Below are 19,302 nucleotides of genomic sequence, written 5' to 3' on the forward strand. Positions count from 1 at the left end.
AATACAAGGGAACCATATAGAACAGAATGGTGACTTTATGAGTCATTGTAAACCCGTCTCCTGACAGCTTGAAACTGGAAACACATTCTTACTCTAAATAGTTTTCATTTAGTTAAAGCCTTTTTTGAAACATTTACAAGCAAATGTGAACTTTGAAAGATTCTTACATTCCATAAAAGCAAGAATGGTGACGTGTAGTTCACCAACATGAAAAGAGTACAAACATGTTGTAGCAGTACTTTTGGAATGTTCTGTCCAATTTGACAAATCTAACGTTTCTCTATTTTCTGTCCTCTGTTTACTTAAATAAAGGAGTTCTTGTTGATGTTGATTTATTTTGATATGTCCAATTCATCATCATCATCAATATATTTACGAAAGTAGAGCCTTTTAATTGCCTTAGGCATTAAGCCCTGTTTTATGTGAAAGATTCCTGTATCTTTATTCAAGTTATTTCATTCCTTTTGGATATTCCCTAGCAGAGGGGATTCCTAGGATCTACTTGGTAATATAGATTTGATAACAGTTTTTTCCCTGTTAATGTTACATGTTGTTCAGTTATTTTGCTCTTGACCTCATCATGTTTTCAGTGATTTGAGAGTGATAAAATGAGTCTTAAGTAAAAATCTTTTAATTAAAGCAAACAAAGGATCAGCTTTTACGGGAAACAGGTCCATCAGCAAGTCCTTGTGGTTTAAGTGCAGAATGATGCTTGTGTGGAGAGATAGAGAGAGAGAGCCCCAGGGGTCCGGAGATTATAAGGTAGGTGCCCTTTTGCACTGGCCTAGCAAGGCTCTCCTTTCACTCTGCCCATTTCATTACTGATTGTTTTTACTGAGAATCAGGGATTTCTGGGAAACATGGTAATTTTCCCTGACCACACACCTTACAGCTCAGGAGGTATTTTGCTTTTTTTTTTTTTAAGCTAACTATTATTATACTTTCTTATCCTTTATGCTTGAAATGTGTCATGGTTTTCTTCTCCCGTAGTCCACAGAATATCATCGTACTCTTATGGGGTATGAGACTATTTGCTTTTGTTTAATTTCACAATTTCCTACCCCACTGGGAGAAAACCATCTTCTTCTCTGAAATTTGTGATAGTGTGTTATCCACTCAGTCTTCAATGTCGTCCTAATTTCCTTTATCCAACTATTTTACCATTCGACCAGCTACTTTGTCCTAATGTCTGCCTTCCACATCCCTTTCATTGCTCCTGGTGCACTCTACCTGCTTCTATTTTCCTACTCCTTTCAATGTATCAGACACAGTGTGATCAATTAATCATGGTCTAGAATGAACTATGTGCTTCTGCTTTTAGCTACATCTGTTAGGTGACAATACTTCCAGGGAAAACAGAGGTATAGCATGCCTCTTACCTCGTTGCTGGGTAAGTGGTTTGTAAACCAGGGGATAGAATGTTCCCCAAATATTCTTGAATTTGTTGCAGTTCTTTCCTGTCATCCACCTCCCGCAGTCTCCGTCCTCAGATCCACTTACCCCTTTATATCACTTAAGCCCTGTTTTATCTATGTCTTCTGTGTCTCTAACCTTTAGTCACTTGAGACAGGCAGAGAAAAATAGGACCCTGACATAAACCACATTTTACAGGTCCCGTGAGATTTTGCCTCATCCTTGACAGCAGTCTAAAAAGTAGATCTGGCATTGTGGAATATTCTCTTGTTTCAGTCTTTTCCTTCTTTTGGAATTTGGGGATGTTTTCACAGAGTGATTTACCAAGAAAACATTCCAAATCCTCAAGGATCACATATCCTTCACCTTATGGTCAATTCCCAGAGACTAAGCTTAATGGAACATTTTGAACTTACTTCTTCTCCCTCCCCCTCTTCTCTCCTCTTCTTTCTCTCCCTCCTCCCCCCTCTTCTCCTTCTCCTTTATAAAATCTGACTTCAGTTTAGCCTTCATGTAAGCTTGAGAGATTTAGACCATTCCGTCTGGCACCAATATAACCCCACAAAAGTGCCATTTTTGACTGAGTGACATAACAATGAGGAGAGTTGTTTCTGCCCTGCCGTGCTTTGTTATGGGTGAGCCCTGAAGTGGCTCCTTACACAAGGGGAAATATTGTCGGGCTAAGAAGATGGTTTAAGATGGTATGAAATCAGAGATGAATAGAAGGGCTATAAAGTTTGGGCTGTACAGGGAATTCCCTGGCAGTCCTGTGATTAAGACTCTGCGCTTCCACTGTAGAGGGCACGGGTTCAATCCCTGGTCAGTGAATTAAGATCCCACTTGCTGCTTGCGGTGCGGCCAAAACAAAACAAAATAGAACAAAACAAAACAAAACACCATGACCTAAATTAAAAAAAAAAAAAGAAGTATGGGCTCTACAATTGCTGTCACTCTCAGCAGTAGAGAGTTTAGGGAATATTTATTTCAAACTATGATTGTCCTCCCTTCCAATCGCAATGCTTCCTACTACTGACTTTCTTCCCTTTTCCCACCTGTATGTATAAGCTTCTGTACTGCGTTATGTGGGTACCACAGCCTGGGTGAGCTTCTGGAATAGGGCAGGATATTTTATTTTTAGTAATAATGATAGCAAACGTAGGCCAATTGCTTACTCATGTAAGATCAACTAGGAAGTGGTGGAGCTGGGATTGAGTCATATGGTAGTTGTATATGTAACGTCTTAAGATATTGCCAAACTGTTTTACAAGGTATTGAGTTATTTTACATTTCCAACAGCAGTGGACAAGAATTCCAGTAAAGCCACATCCTTGCCAACTCTTGGTGTGGTCAGTCTTTGTAATTTTTGACATTTTAATGTGTGTGTTGTAGTATCTCATTGTCGTTTAAATTTTCATTTCCTAGTGACTCGTGACGTTGAACCTCTTATTTGTATATGTGTATCTTCTTTGGTAAAGTGACTATGCAGGTATTTTGTTCCTTTATTGAGTTGTTTTCTTATTATTGAGCTGGAAAAGTTTTTCATGTATTCTAGAGACAAGGTTTTTTTTCTTCAGATATGTGATTTACATATGTTTTTTCTAGTCTGTGGCTTACTTTTTCATTTCCTTAACAATATTTTTTTATAGAGAAGACGTTACATTTGATGAAGTCAAGTTTAGCAAGTTTTTTCTTTGGATTGTGCTTTTGGTATTGTATCTAAGAAAACTTTGCCTTACCAAGATAACAAGGATTGTCTCCTGTTTCCTGGATGGGTTATGGTTTTAGGCTTTACTTTTATGTCTGTGATCCATTTTAGGTTAATTTTTATATACGATACAAGATATAGGTCAAAGTTCTTTTTTTTTTTTTTTCCACATATGGCTCTTGAATTGTTCCAGCATCTTTTGTGAAATGACCTTTTCCCCACTGAATTGCCTTTGAATCTGTAAAAAATCAATTGACTATTTACATGTGGGTCTATTTTTGGTATCTCTTTTCTGTTCCACAGATCTATTTACTTATCTTTATGCCAATACCACACTGACATGATTAGCTTTATAATAAATCTTGAAGTCTGGTAAAGTAAGTCCTCCAACATTGTTCTTTTTAAAAGCTGTTTTGGCTCTTCTAGTTCTGAAGTATTTTCAGAAGATGTTTATTTAGAATCAGCTTGTCAATTTCTGCAAAAAACCCTTTGCTGGGATTTTGATTGGAAGTCTGCTGAATCTAAAGATCAAGTAGGGGAGAACCAACAAGTTAATATGGAGTCTTATCTCCAAATGGATGTTGGTTTTTTAAAACTTCTTTCAACAGTATTTTTTTTAGATTTTCATGTATATGTCTTACTCATATATTGTCAGTTACCCCAAGTATTACATGTTTTTGATGCTATTATAAATGGTATTGACTTATTCATTTAAATTTGTATTATATAAAATCCACTTGATTTTTGATTATCTTGTACCCTGAAAGTTTGCTAAACACACTCATTAGCTCTAGTATCTTTTTTGTAGATCACATAAAATTTTTTTTTTTTTTTGCATAGATGACTTTACTATCAGCATCAAAGAGAAACAAGGCCAGACCTTCCACACTGCTTAGAAATCTCCTTAGCTAAATACCCAAGTTCACTGCTTACAAGTTCTACTTCTACCCAACAGTAGAACCCAACTCTGCCAAGATCTCTGCCATTTTATTACAAGGAATGCCTTTCCTCCGGTGTCCAATAACATCTTCCTCCTTTCTGACTGACATCTCACCAGAATCACCTGGAACATTCGTATTTCTAGCAGCCTTCTGTTCATGGTGATATATATATTCTCTAAGACAGTGGAAGCTGTAGTCCTTCTCACTTTTTTCTGAACCTTTACCAGAATCATCGTTGACGTCCATATTTCTACCAACTGTTTCTTCAAGGCAATCAGGCTTTTTCTATAATGCACTTCAAAACTCTTCCAGCCTCTACCTATTACCCACTTCCAAAGCCACTTGCACATTTTTAGGTATTTGGTAGAGTATTCTCACTTCCCAGTGTCAGAATCTGTATTAGCTTCCTGGGGCTGCCACAACAAATTACCACTAACTGGCTGACTTAATACAACAGAAATGTATTCTTTCTCTCACAGTTCTGGAGAGTAGAAGTCCAAAATCATAATGCTGGCAGGACCGTGGTCCATCTGAAGGCTCTGGGGAAGAATCCTTCCTTTCCTCTTTCCTTGCTTCTAGTGATTGCCATCAATCCTTGGTGTTCTTTGGGGTGCAGCTGCACCACTCCAATTTCTGCTTCTTTTATCACATGGCCCTTCTCTCTCTCTCTCTCTCCTCTCTCTCTCTCTCTCCCCGCCTCCTTCCCTCCCTCTTTGAATGTATGTGTGTGGCTTTAATGTGGCCTTTTTGTAGGACACGAGTTATTAGATTTAGGGCTCACCTTAATCAAATATGACCTCATCTTAATTTGATTACACCTGCAAAGACCCTATTTACAAATAAAGTCGGGGACCAGAGGTTAGTACTTCAACATCTTCTAGGTGGACACACTTCAACCCACCACACTGGGTTGTCTTTTCATTACTGAGTGGTGAGTTATTTACATTTTCTGGATACAAGTACCTTATCAGATATATGATTTGTAAACATTTTCTCTTATTCTGTGGAATGTCTTTTACTTTGTTGATTGTATGTTTTGAGGACAAAAGCTTTTTAATTTTTGCTGAAGTCTAATTTATTTCTATTTTGTCACATGTATCTTTTTTGTGACACTTTTAGTGTCATATCAAAAAGAAAAAAAAACACATATCACCATGTATGAAAAGACAATTGTTTCCCCATTTTATTGTTTTGGCAGCATTTTGAAAATCAACTGACCAATCCATGAAAATGAAATGTCTTTCTGTCTATTTAGGTGTTCTTTAATTTCTTACACCAGTGTTTTGTAGTGTTCAGTGTATAAGGCTTACACCTCTTTTGTAAAATATATTCCTAAATATTTCATTCTTTTTGATGCTATCATAAATGGAATTATTTACTTAATTTCATTGTTGGATTGTTCATTACAAATGTAGAGAAATACAGTTAGTTTTTGCACATTGATTTTATATCCTCTAACCTAGCTGAACTCAAGTATTAGTTCTAATAGTACTTTTGTGGCTTCTATAGGATTTTCTCTATACAATATCATGTCATCTGTGAATAGATATAATTTTAGTCCTTTCCTTCCAACCTGAATGTTGTATTGTTTCTTTTTCTTATCTAATTGTCCTGGCTAGAACCTTCAGGACAATGTTGAATAGAAGTGATGAGAACAGAGACCCTTGTCTTATTTCTGATTTTAGGGAGATAGCTTTCAGTCTTTTGCTATTAAGTATTAGCTGTAGATTTTTTTGGTAAGCACTCTTTATCCAGTTGTGGAAGTTCCTTTCTATTTCTAGTTTGTTGAGTGTCTTTCTTATGAAAGGATATAGGATTTTGACAAATCCTTTCTCTGCATATAGTGAGATGATCATGTGGTTTGTGGCTTTAATTTTATTAATATGGTGTATTACATCAATATGGTGTATTATGTATTAATATGGTGACTTTGTGTGCTGAACCAATCTTGTATTCTTGGGATAAATCTCACTTGATCATGGTGTATAATCCTTTTTCTGTTTTGCTGGATTTGGTTTGCTAGTATTTTAACTGAAAATTTCTGCATCTATTTCAAAAGGGATATTATTCGGTAGTTTTCTTTCTTCTGATGTCTTTGTCTGGTTTTGGTACCAGTGTAATACTGACCTCATTGAGTTGGGAAGTGTTTCCTCTTCTTCTCTTTTTGGGAAGAATTTATATTAATTCCACTTTAAAGGTTTGATAGATTCACCAAATGAATTCACCAATGAAGCCATATGGGACTGGGCTTCTTTGTGAGAAGTTTTCTGATGATTAATTTACTGTCTTTACTTGTAGGTATATTCAGTTTTTCTTTTTCTTCTTGGGTTAGTTTCACTGGTTTGTGTCTTTCTAGGAATTTATTCATTTCATGTAGGTTGTTTATTTTGTTGATATGCAATTTTCGGAGTACTGCCTTATAATCTCCCACCCCCCGCCTTTTTTTTTCTCTGTAAGATTGGTAGTAATGTTCCCTCTTTCATTCTTGATTTTATAATCTGAGTCTTCTCTTTTATTTTTTTGGTCAGTCTAGCTAAAGGTTGATCTTTTCAATGAACCAATCTTTGGTTTGGTTGGTCTTCTCTATTATTTTTCTGTATCTGTTTAATTTATTTCTGCTCGAATATTTGTGATTTCCTATCTTTCCACTTGTTTGAATTTTGTACTTCTTTTTTAGTTTCTTAAAGTGAAAGAATAACATTAATTTGAGACATTCCTTTCTTATTAATAAAGGTGCTGATAGCTTGAGATTTCCTCTAAGGTTGACTGTATCCCATAAGTTTTGGTTTACTATGTTTTCATTTTTATTAATTTCAAAGTATTTTCTAATTTCCCTTCAAATTTCTTTTTTGACATATTGGTTAGTTATGTGTGTGTTTCTTAATTCCTACCTATTTATAAAATTTCCAAATTTCATTCTGTTACTATTTTCTAATTTTATTCTATCGTGGCCGGAAAAATACTGTGTGTGATTTCAGTCCTCTTAAATTTACCGAGGCTTATTTTTTGGACTAATGTATGGTCTACCCTAGATAATGTTCTATGTGTGCTTGAGAAGAATGTATATTCTTTGGTGGTCAGGTAGAGTGTTCTGTTGACGTCTGTTAGTCTATCTGGTTTATAGTGTTGTACAGATCTTCTATTTCCTTGGCATCTTCTGCCTGGTTGTTGAAAGTGGAGTATTGAAGTCTCCAACAGTTATTTTTGAATTGTCTATTTCACTCTTCGATTTGTCTGTTTTTGCTTCATGCATTTTTCAGTTCTTTGTTAGATGCGTATATGTTTATAATTGCAGATGGTTTTATCCTTTTTTCATTAAAAAATATTCTTATCTTTAGTAATGATTTTTGTCTTAAAGTGTATTTGTGGTACTGGCATAGCCCCTTCAGCTTTCCTTGGGTTACTGTTTGCCCTGTATATTTTTTCCCATCCTTTTATTTTGTGTATTGTGTCCTTGAATCTAAAGCAAGCCTCTTATAGACAGCATATGGCTGGATCCAATTTAACTTATTTTTTTTTAAGTCATAATTTAATGTGTAAGGTGTGGCCAGTACCAGCCTATGGGAGGACATTTTCCTCTACTTGGTTCTGTGGACACTGGTACCATCTTGTTTTGGAGCCTCTGACTCTTTGTTCTAGTAACTATATTAGTTTACTATCAATATATTACTATATCAGTATATAGTATATATTACTACTATATTAGTTTCCAACATTATTAAAGTCAGTGGATGACCCACTGGTTAGCAAGTGCATTCTGGTCCTAAGATACATCTTCCTCTCCCTGGCTGGCATTCACCTCAGTGGTAATGTCTATTGCAGTTTCTTTATGTTCCTTCTGAGTTGCAGTGAAAACAAGTTCATAGTTTTTTTTGGTATTGGCCTTAATACTATTATTTTGACGTGTTCAACTGAAGTGTCATTTATAGAAATATGTTTAGAAATAAAAGCATGAATTTACTAAAGACAAGTGCCTTACAAATTCCATACTCGTCATGTTATTTTTACCTGTATCATTGTCCCTTCATTTAAATTTTTTTCTATAAAGTTTGGTTTCTTTAATGTATTTTCTTCTGCCATAACTCACAAATACCTGATTCTGCAGTGAGAATTAGTTGGTATGGGATTGGTAAACAGGTAAACTACAGAGTTTCCTTTGGTTTATTTATGGGTTGTTCTTGGCAAGAGAAGCCAGATTACTAGAGTAGAATTATAATCTTTAGCAAAAAAAAAAGAAGCAGAAAATTTCTCCATCCAATGCCTTCTCTACAGAGCACTGCAGCTCAGCCTTGTGCAGTTTGTAGTTTACAGAAGGCTTAGCAGATTTCACTTCCTCCTGTGCCCACCTTGATAGCAGTCCCACTGGCTGAAAACTCCACTTCTACCCCTTATCTCTGCCCCCACTAGCACCGCTCTATTTAACATGTAACCTGCATTTCCACTGTACTCATTTTTAAATAACATCCACTGTGGCTGCCGCCAGCCATGCTGAGCTGCTTGCCTGGGCAGTCCAAATTATCTCCCTGGCTACCAATTATTGTTTTTTGTTTGTACTCTGGTTATAAATTTCCATAGGTTTGAAGTGATCTATCCTTGCTGTGATTTTTCTATTAAGTTCTGTTTTTATGGTGTGCGATTTTGCAGAAAAGGAGGTTTTTTGAGTTACCTGTATTGCATTATAGTAGAAATGCTTTTTCTATGTTGCTAGAAGTCTTTTTTATTTCTGTCTTCACTTACTAAAATACAAATGTACAAAAGTAAAGCGGTGTAGTTCTTATTGGCTGTTTTTGTGGACTGAAGTGAGACTTCGAGAAGGTAAAGCCAGAAATCTAAAACAATAACAGAAACGGACAAATCTTATATATCTTGCCCTGATTATTTGTATATTAGAGTCTTGTGTATCGTAGGAGATGTATTTGCATGTGAAGAAACATATTGGGGGGGGGTGTAATGAGAAAATATAAAGGGGTTTAAAACCTCTGATATAAAGTTACTATAAAGGCTAATTATGTCTTTTTCAAACCAACACATTGTACACCTTAAACTTACACAAAGTTATATGTAAATTACATCTCAATAATAAGTTAATAAATAAATTAAATGTGTCCCTAAAAATGTAATTAGAACCTCTTGTTTGTCATTTCTGGGACAAATAGCTAAAATTCTCCACTGTTTAACTGATAATCTGTTATTTTGATCTTTGTTCCAAAGTGATTTCTAAAAGTGTTTTTGGAGCCACTTAAAACAGAAAAAAAGTCATAAGATTTTGTAGAGGTTTTCGTCTCCTGCAATTCATTTTATAACTGGGCATCAGGTATTATAAGCTATAAGTCAGTATTCTTTCTCCATATCATTTCCAGAAGTGTTACATTTTCCATCGCTTGTGCATTTGGAACTACGAGGTTTGGAAAGAGCATAGCTATTCGTTCTGTAAGTTAAGTACATTCAAGTACATTGCAGACCTTACTTTGTAGAAAGCCTTCTTTTCTCCTCCTCACATCACCTCCCTGCTGCCACATTAACACACTCCAATCATGTGTGTGGGTTTTATAGAAGTGCACCACTATAAACTGTGTGTACGTACCAATGCCAACCTCTCTGGCATATTCTTATTAAAGGGCATAAATACTCAAAGTGCCATTCTGTGAAAAAGGAAATGCTGGATATTAGTTTTAGTATAAATTTGTAGCATTGCTTCAAATGTCTATATAGAAAGCATAATAGATCACTGGCAAGTTAATAATGTCAAGAGAATCGTTTCTGAATTCTGATTTCTTGCATATCATTTTGTCTGTTCTTTGGGAGTTTCCTCTATATAAGTATAATGTTGATAATCGGAAAGGTTGAGGACTCTGGAGATATTTATAGAAAAAAAAAAAGAAGACTTGGAAGAAGCATGATCATTGTCTTCAGTATTTTATGAACAATTATGTGGACGAGGAGGTAGACATATGTTCCTGATGTGTGAATGGAGTGCAAGCTTTTCGAGGCCAGGATCTCAGTCTTCTCCATAATTAATCACCTTAAACTTAACAAAATATGCCCTCAACCCTCAACATAGAGGACATTCGACATGAAAAATATTGTAAGTTTAACTATTCATTAATTACCTAGAAGAGTAAAATTATAAAGGTAGAGTAAGTCAGACTTTTATTCAAAAAGGTGATTATTTCTTATAATTAAAGCAGTCAGAGAACGGAATGAGCTGCCATCAGAAGCAGCAATCTCAGGACTTCCCTGGTGGTTCAGTGGTTAAGACTTCGCCTTCCAATGCAGGGGGTGAGGGTTCGATCCCTGGTCAGAGAGCTAAGATCCCACATGCCTCGGGTCCAAAAAACTAAAACATAAAACAGAAGCGATATTGTAACAAATTCAATAAAGACTGTTAAAAAGCGGTCTATGTCAAAAAAAAATCTTAAACAAATAAACAAAAACAGCAATCGCGCCATCACAACAAGTGTTGAAACTAATGTTGACTAACTCTCGTGAACGTATTACTGATGACTGTAATATCCTCTTGGATACCAAAGAGTTTTCTCGCAGTACTGCAGGGATTCTCCCCCCTGCCACCAGTGATTTAAGGGGTCTATAACAAAACAAGTTTCAGGCTTGAACTTAGGAGCTTGGGAGAATTCCAAGAACAGTGATACTGTTTAGGCTACCCCTGGTGAAACTCCAAGCCGATGGAGATGAGAAGAACAGACATATTGAGGCCTTTGACACATGTGTTTGGAGCCATGGAACATGTTAAATTGGAATTTTTGAGACATTGCATTCCAATGCTCACGTCTGACTAAATCACCACATGATGTGAAATCAGGAGCTTGTGGTTAGTATCTTTGTGTGTCTGTATTGCAAAGATGATTCAAAGAATTACTGAGGAATCATGAAAACGTTGCCCTTCCAAGGTCAAATGCAATGGCTCATTTCCCTTACTTCCCTCAGGTCTTTGCTAAACATCTCCCTATCGGTGAGGCCTTAGCTGACCACCTCGTTTAAAACTGCAATACTCTTCATACTCTCTGGAATACCTTATGCTCCTCCACTGCTTTATAGTGTTCTCTTCGGCACTTATCAATAGTACAGTGCTACATCTGACTCATCTATTTTATTTCTTATCAGTTTCCCTCCACTAGAGTATAAGCTTCACGAGGGCAAAAATTTTCACATGTTCTGTCCACGGCTACACCCTTATGTCTTACAATGCTTAGCACACTATGGACACTCAATAAAATATGTTGAATTAAACTAACAGGGGAACACTGTGGCCCTGCCATTCGTAGTCCTTTGCCTATCCAAAAGGTCAGTCCCTCCCATCAACTGAATCTCTTGCAACGCCATTCACAAAAATTAAGGGAAAGCACGCGTCTGCATATCTTTACACTACTGATGCTACTTACATTACTTCTCTTTAGTCTTGAGGAAAGTAATGGCATAGAAGGAAAGGAGACAAGTAAGCCCTGAACATCTACCATGTACGAGGCACCGTGCGAAGTGTTTTGTACCCATCTCGTCATTTACTCCCCCTTACAATCCCGCCAGGTAGCAATTATAATCCCTGCTCTTCCAAACAAACTCATGTCTCAGAAAACTTAAGAAACTTGTAAGAACTAGGTTTCAACTCCAGGTCTGTCTGACTCTGATAAGGAGAGCCTCATCTTGAATAGAGTATTTGAATCACTCCCAGCTCAAAAATTCTTTTAGACTCTCACATTCCACAGATTTCAGATTTCTTTCTGAGATTTAGATCATACCCACCCACAACACTTCTATGTTGATGGATAATTTACACAGAACTGGAAATTATTTTAATCAGATCAACATCTCAGAGAGAGAGAGTTCATTAAGGAAAGGGGGAAGGGAGCTTTGGGGATTATGATGAGGGGGGACTTTGATTTTTTTTTAACTTGTTTTGTCTTTACATGGTACACAATTCAAAAAGTACAAAAGTGCAGGCAGAAGAAGGCCCCTAAAGGTTGTGCAATGATTTTGTGTCTGGTTTGTAGGTAGTTGAGTATTTGGCTGCTCTGATGGGTGTGCGACACATGTCCTTTTTAGGGTTATTTTAACACAAATGCTGGATTTTCTTTCATCTTTTTCACCCAGCAGCCAGTTACTTCCTCAAAGCTCGCACTTAGCTTCACGTAAAGACAAAAACAATTGCTTGTAATGCCACGTACCCCGTGTAATTATTGCCTGTGTGGGCAATAATTTATGAAGCTATTACTATACAATTTTCTAATCTCACTTTACGGTGATGAGTATCGCATATTAATCTGCATAACGCCCTCTTGATTATATTTGCTGGATGTGAGTTTCAATTTACTGGCATTTAGGTTAAACATTTTATAGTTCTCATTTCATTAGTAGGCTTTTTAAAATGTACTTTTATGTGAGAATCTGATTTCTGAGTGGGAGGAATATCCTCACGAATTCTTCCTAAGAATAATCTGAAAGGTAGTAAGTACAATGTGAGTTTGTCATTGTCAAGAGTTAAGGAAGAGACATATAGAGAATAAGCTATTTCAGGTAATCATAAAGTAGCCCTTCTGCAGCCAGGGCAATTGGGCCTTATGTCTTTGAGTTGAGGTGCTCTGCCCTGAATTATAGGATTTAAAGAAGGATACCCTGGATTCCAGCTCCTCAGCTTACTGGCTCTGTGTTCGTTCTTGGTCAGGAACCCCAATCCTCTAGACATCAGTGCCCTTAGTTACAAAATTAAGGACATAATAATGCTTCTCTCCTACGGTTGGTGCAAGAATTAAATGGGATAATGCATATTGTATGTTTAAGAGCACAGTCTCAGGAGCCAGACTGGGTAGATTTGAACTGTGCGGTTTGGGCAAGAGATTAAACACACCTATGCCTCTGTTTTATCATCTGTAAAATGGGGATAATTATAGGATCTTACTCAAAAGTTGTTGTGAGAGTTAAAATGATTTAATACTGTAAAGCACTTAGGTTCCCGGCACATAATAAATGCTCACTAAAAATTAGCTATTATATGGTATGTGACAGCATTGCATAAATCCTAATATACGTCATCACCTATTATCTGGGTTCTGTGCACCATTTTATATATTTATTTAATGGATTATTTTATACAGATTTAGTCGGATTTTATAATACAAAACAAGTGGATATGTAGTAGGTATAGAGGAGCCTAATTTTGATGTTTCCTACGATTTTATTTATGTTTTACTATTAAACATACTCATACACGAGTCTTATCTTTCTTCTTGGCACTTCCTTTAAGGCAGGGGCTGCCTTCAACTTTGGAGAGCTTTTAGTGCTTAGAAGAGTTCCTTGCTGGTGATAAGTATTTGTGTTTAATACACTTCTTGACTGTGAAATTGGTTAACCATTTTTGGAAGTAATTCTAGCAGCAAATGAACAGGCTCAGATCATTGTGGCAGGGGGTGAACAGCAATCTTAAAACTGAATTCGGTAACGGGAATTCATGGAGAGAAATGGAGTTCAGTGTAAATTCAAAATTTGAAATCCAAAGGTGCCGTGATATAAAGGGAAGGATGTGGGATTTGTCTCTAGTCTTGGAGTCCCATCGCCTTGGGCATGAGCTCAGGTGAGTAACTGCATGGTATCTCTGCTTCCCCATCTGTAATGTGAGGACCGTATATCCCCTCTACCTATTTCACAGGGATGCTTAAAACTGTTAACAGAGGTAATATGTAGGAAGATGCTTTGTAAGCCATAAAATTAATGTACAAATATTAGCGTTATGGATATTCTGAGAGGCAAACCAAAGATTCCAAAGAAGACACTGACTCTTTTTCTTGCCAACCCTATATCCATGTTCATTGTTAAGCTGGATGGGTCTTAATCTTATCTACTGAATTCATTCTGAAAAGTACAGGCTAGAATTCATTAGTCCTTTAGCATAAAGGATCTATTAGGTGAGTCAATAATTAATTCCAAAATCTTACCCTTCGAGTAAGAGGGATGTGTGTCATCAGTGGAGCTGAAGGCTAAACACAGAGGAAGAACTAGCCCTGCCCCGTGTTCTCATGCAGTCATCCTAATTTTGTTTAGCCCTCGGGATGGAGGCTGATGTACCCAGTCTCTTCTTTGTCTCTCTCCCTATCCATTCTAACATACCTCCAACCATATCTCCAGCTGCAGCCTTGTCCGAAGTGTAGGGCAGGGGGAGAAGTGGTGAGCATGCTTACTTCCAGCCTTGGTGACAACCATGAGGTACGTTCCTCTAAATTCTGATCATAGGGGAATTGGAAACACTATGTGACTTTTTTTTCATCAAAATATTCCAGTAGCCCCAAGAAGAAGAATCTGACCGTAAGGGTCTCAGCGCATTGCTAGGAGAAGTGTAGCTGATAAAACTGTCTTGCAGAATGCGTGAGGATGGATGGATGAATCAAAGGAATCACCTAGTTCAAATGCTTCATTTTAGTACAAGGAGTCGTCCTGGTGCATTTCCTTCGTGTGCCTGAAAAGAAAATGTTTATTGGAACTCAGTGAATGCTCCTTAGACTCTGAAGCCCAGAGGTGCTCCGCCATAACTCATCATGGACTTAGGTCATTTGTGAGATGATGTTACTTGGAGGTCACTGAAAATACTTGGGGTGGCCAGGGGCAATGGAGGACTCTTATTATGAGAAGGTAATGACGTGTTCTCTTATGGATAGAAAAATGATGCTACCCCTGACTCATTCGCAAGGTGGTGGCTGTTTCTCACTGAACTCATGGACGATGACCTTGTGCTGAACCATTCACCATCTTTGCCTCATTCCTTTCAAGCCCAGTGATCGGGGAGTGTGAGCCAGCCGGCTGGGATGTGGAGTCTGGTCCAGAGGTTCAGGAACAGTTTACAACTGTGAGACAGAGCCAGGTTGACTGGTTCCGAATGGAAGTCGTCACCCTTAACATCCGTGAGCTGTTAGTTGACACCCTGAAGCTCTCTGGCTGCTTGAAGGGCTGAGAGAAAGCACTTAGATCCCTGCTGAGCTCATTACCTTAAATTAGCTTCTGTGGTCTGGTGGTCTGTGCAGGAGGGGAATTTCTCCAAAGCCTCGGGAAAGTGTGTGTATGGGGGATGGGGAAAGGGGAAAGGGTCTCTAAGATGGGAAGGAGATTCAGTTAAGCTTCCTGGAAAAATAGGGCTGTTAATCCTTAATTCATACTAAGAAAGCATAAAGTCCCTGAGTGGAAGGCTGTTTCTTTAGAGCAGTCTGAGCACTTGAGCTGTCTCCCAGAACGCAAAGTGGAGGCGGACAGAGCGGGTCACAGATAACTCCCTGTTTCACCTCATTCCCCCTTAGCTTTTTCCTAAGAGGTGGGCTTTATAGCCAACTTCCCTCTGTCTCTGTTTTCTTCTTGTGCAAACCGGGTGATGACATTGACTCTCTTCACAGGAAAGCACTCAGTGAGGATTAACTAAGTAATGAGAGCAAATTGCAAGGGTGATGGAAATGCCCAATAAAATCGCTGACGGATGTCTCCCGGGGGGTGCGGCCCTTCCATGCTCCTTTCATCCGGGTCTCACCAGCACCATGGACCACCGCTAGCTCTGCGGGCTCCTCAAGCCTTACCCCCTGAACCCTTGTCTCTGAGGAGCTTTGAGCTATTTACTGAAATGATTGCTCGGTTGTCCCCACCCTCCAACCATCCCTCCCAGGTGAGAGCAGTAGGACTCATTTTCCTCTGTCTGGGGAAAGACATCCAGGAGACAGGAATGTTGGCCAAGCTATCAGTGATGCCTCCCGTTCCCATCCTGAGCAGAGCAGCTTTTCAAGAATATTCTTTCCTGAGTATACTTTTTGTTTTTTTTTGCGGTACGCGGGCCTCTCACTGTTGTGGCCTCTCCCGTTGAGGAGCACAGGCTCCGGACGCGCAGGCTCAGTGGCCATGGCTCACGGGCCCAGCCGCTCCGCGGCATGTGGGATCCTCCCGGCCCGGGGCACGAACCCGTGTCCCCTGCATCGGCAGGCGGACTCTCAACCACTGCGCCACCAGGGAAGCCCTCCTGAGTATACCTTTTATAGACTTTCTGGAGAACAATTTAGTAACACAGGCATTCAAAATTCTTAGAAACATGCATGACCCTTGCCTGAGGAATTCCATGTTCAGCACATCATCACAGATCTTCTCGTTCACTTTTCTTCACTCCAGAGTGTATTGCCTTCAAGGGAGAATTTAAGTACTTTGGGACTTTGAATCAACCAGCTGATTACCCCATCTGCCCACCCAATTGCTATAGGGCTGAGGGATCTGCTTTGTAATGGGACACCAGCCTTCCACAGTCTGCTTATTCTCTGGTTGTGGGCGTATTCAAGGAAATCTATATATTTGCACAGAGTCATGGAAATGTACACGTGAACAAGCTAGAGTGATCATGGTCTACACTTTCTATTTATAGATGAGGAATCTGAGACCCTGAGAAAACAAGTGGCTTACCCACATGTTCATACCTATTCAAAGCCACAGAAGGAATGAGAACCCAGGGCCTGTAACTCCCATCTGGGCTTTTCTTTAGTTATGGAAGCTTAACAATGTGGGACATAAAGTAGAGAGAAGTCATCGTAGGGTGAACCTTTATAAGGTAGAAAAATAAATCATGTTTGTACTAGGTTTCATAGTGCTCCAGAAGCCACTGTTGGAGTATCGAGAGCTTATTCTGCACAGTTCACAGGCTGGGGCCGGGTACCTCGATTCATTCCAATTTTGTATCCAAGGAGTGTAAGTTCTAAAATAAAAGAAAGGAACGTTCTTTATCAGTAACTCAGCGAAGGCTCAATGTATTGTGTGCCTCTATAGTTGATCTTTACTAGGGAATTGGGAGCAGGTAGTTACTAAATGCTAAGCTATTTACATACTGTAATGGTTAATTTTATGTGTCAACTTGACTGGGCCACAGGGTGCCCAGACGTTTGGACAAACGTTATTCTGGTGTATCTGTGAGGGTGACTTTGGGTGAGATTAACATTTGAATGGGTGGCTTGAGTAAAGCAGACTGTCCTCCCCAATGTGTGTGGGTCTCATCTAATCGATTGAAGACTTAAATAGGACAAAAAGGCTGTGTGGGAGGGAACGCCTACTGCCTGATGGCTTTCGGCTGGGACATCCATCCTTTCCAGCTTTCGGACTCAGACTAAGACATGGGCTCTTCTTGAATCTTGAGCCGGCTGGCTTTTGAACTGGAACTTACACCGTCAGCTTTCTTGGTTCTCAGGCCTTTGCACTCAGACTAGAGCTACACCCTCTGCTCTCCTGGGTCCCCAGCATGCTGATGGCAGACGTTGGGACTTTTCAGCCTTCATAATCACATGAACCAAGGCCTTATAATGAATCTCTTCATATATATATATATATTTAAAATATATATTCTATATTTAAATACATATTATATAAAATACATATATTTATATGTTTAGATATGTAAAAATATGTTTACACACACATCCTATTGGTTCTATTGACCTGGAGAACCCTGATTAATACACACATGCTTAATCCTCACAAAGACCCTCTGAAGTAGATACTGTTGTTGTTGCTATCATTATTATTATTACTCTATCTTAAACATGAGGCAGTTACACTCAGACTGGTTAAGTCACTTGCCCAGAGCTACACCGTGTGTCTGGACGGAGCCCGCATTCCCCTCGGAGTCCTCATGCTGCGTGTCCGTGACACACTGTCTCTTGCTGTGTCTCTAAAGCCTTACGCACGTGAGCGTCCTTTGACCTAGCCATCCAATTCTAAGAATATACCCTAAGTGTTAAGCATGAGTGTGTAAGTATAATGGTATATCTTTAAACATTTCTAATAGTAAAAACTTTTAAACAACCTAAACGCTGAAAAGTAAGTGGTTAAATGATCTATGATAGTGTTCCTCAGTGAAATACTGCATTCCTTACAAACCGTGCTTTCAAAGACTGTTTATTTACCTGGGTAATCATTCACAATATATGACTCTTAAAAGCATGTTACAAGCCTAAGGAAACATGATGACTAAATGTAATGTGGTATTTTGGATGGGATCCTGGAATTGCATTTAGTTATCATATTTTCTTAGGTTTGTAACATGTTTTTAAGCTGGAACAGGAAAACTAAAGTACTAAAAACTAAAGGAAGCTGAATGAATTATAGACTTTAGTTAATGATAATGTGTCAAACTTGGTTCATTAATTGTGACAAATATACTATACAAATGCAAGATATTAATAAGAAGGAAAAATGGGTTTAGGGTATATGGGAATTCTTTCTACTACCATCACAATTTTTTTGTATATCCAAAACTATTCTGAAATTTAAAAATTGTTTTTAAAAAGTTACAAGGCATTACATCCAGGAGGGGACCCTCTTTGTAAAGAAAAAGAATGTGTATGTAGGTGCATTGCAATAATGAAAGGGAAGAAATCAAATGTTAACAGGAATTATTTTGGATTGGTGAATGTGGTAATTTTTGTTTTTCTGTGTTTTCCAAGTTTTTGACATTGAATATGATTATCTCATTTAAAGAAAATAATGAATGCTGCTTTAAATTGATCACTCCCATTTCCTTCCATAGTGTCTGAAACTCTGGCCGTTAAAATACTCTTTTAATTTAAGAATAATTAGAAAATATGTTCCCTGAAGAGTAACCCTTTACAACCTTATTCCGTGTTATTCCGTTTGCAAGGATTAGTTGGGCAAATAAAGTGACTGTCATGTGGGAAAACAGACAAAAGTGTCTTCAGAGAGTTTGTGGAGAAGGACACCAGAAAGGGAGGAGAGGGACGACCATGTGCCAGGACCTACCATTGTCAGTCCCTGTCCCAGCTAAAGGCTTCAGTGACTCCCAGAGGGCAGGACACCTTTCTTTACCTGTACACAGGTGATCAAGGTGTGCAGGGTTTCCCATAGTTTGATCCAAGACAACAAGAAGTGCTGTTGTTCTTTTGTTTTTTGTTGTTTTGCGGTACGCGGGCCTCTCACTGTTGTGGCCTCTCCCGTTGAGGAGCACAGGCTCCGGACGTGCAGGCTCAGCGGCCATGGCTCACGGGCCCAGCCGCTCCGCGGCATGTGGGATCTTCCTGGACCGGAGCACGAACCCATGTCCCCTGCATCGGCAGGCGGACTCTCAACCACTGCGCCACCAGGGAAGCCCTGTTTTTTGTTTTTTACCAAAATAATTCTCTTAACACAGACAACCTTAGATCTGTAAACGTACCTTGCCTATTCACGGCATTGCTGTGCTGTGTTGTGGAAAGGCCTAAAAAGAAGTAAAAG

The 19,302-nt window shown here is 38.6% G+C and overlaps 1 protein-coding gene and 1 pseudogene across 3 annotated transcripts in view; one reads left to right on the forward strand and one right to left on the reverse strand.

Moving 5' to 3' along the window:
• The window catches only part of LOC115867483 (ribonuclease H1 pseudogene), a 46,995-nt pseudogene extending 32,727 nt beyond the window's left edge, over positions 1-14,268 (reverse strand).
• NRG1 (neuregulin 1) overlaps positions 1-19,302 on the forward strand; it is a 1,014,779-nt gene that overhangs the window by 670,253 nt on the left and 325,224 nt on the right. The window lies entirely within an intron of this gene.

Source organism: Globicephala melas, chromosome 21 (assembly GCF_963455315.2).
Source record: "Globicephala melas chromosome 21, mGloMel1.2, whole genome shotgun sequence".
Classification (NCBI taxonomy): Eukaryota; Metazoa; Chordata; class Mammalia; order Artiodactyla; family Delphinidae; genus Globicephala; species Globicephala melas.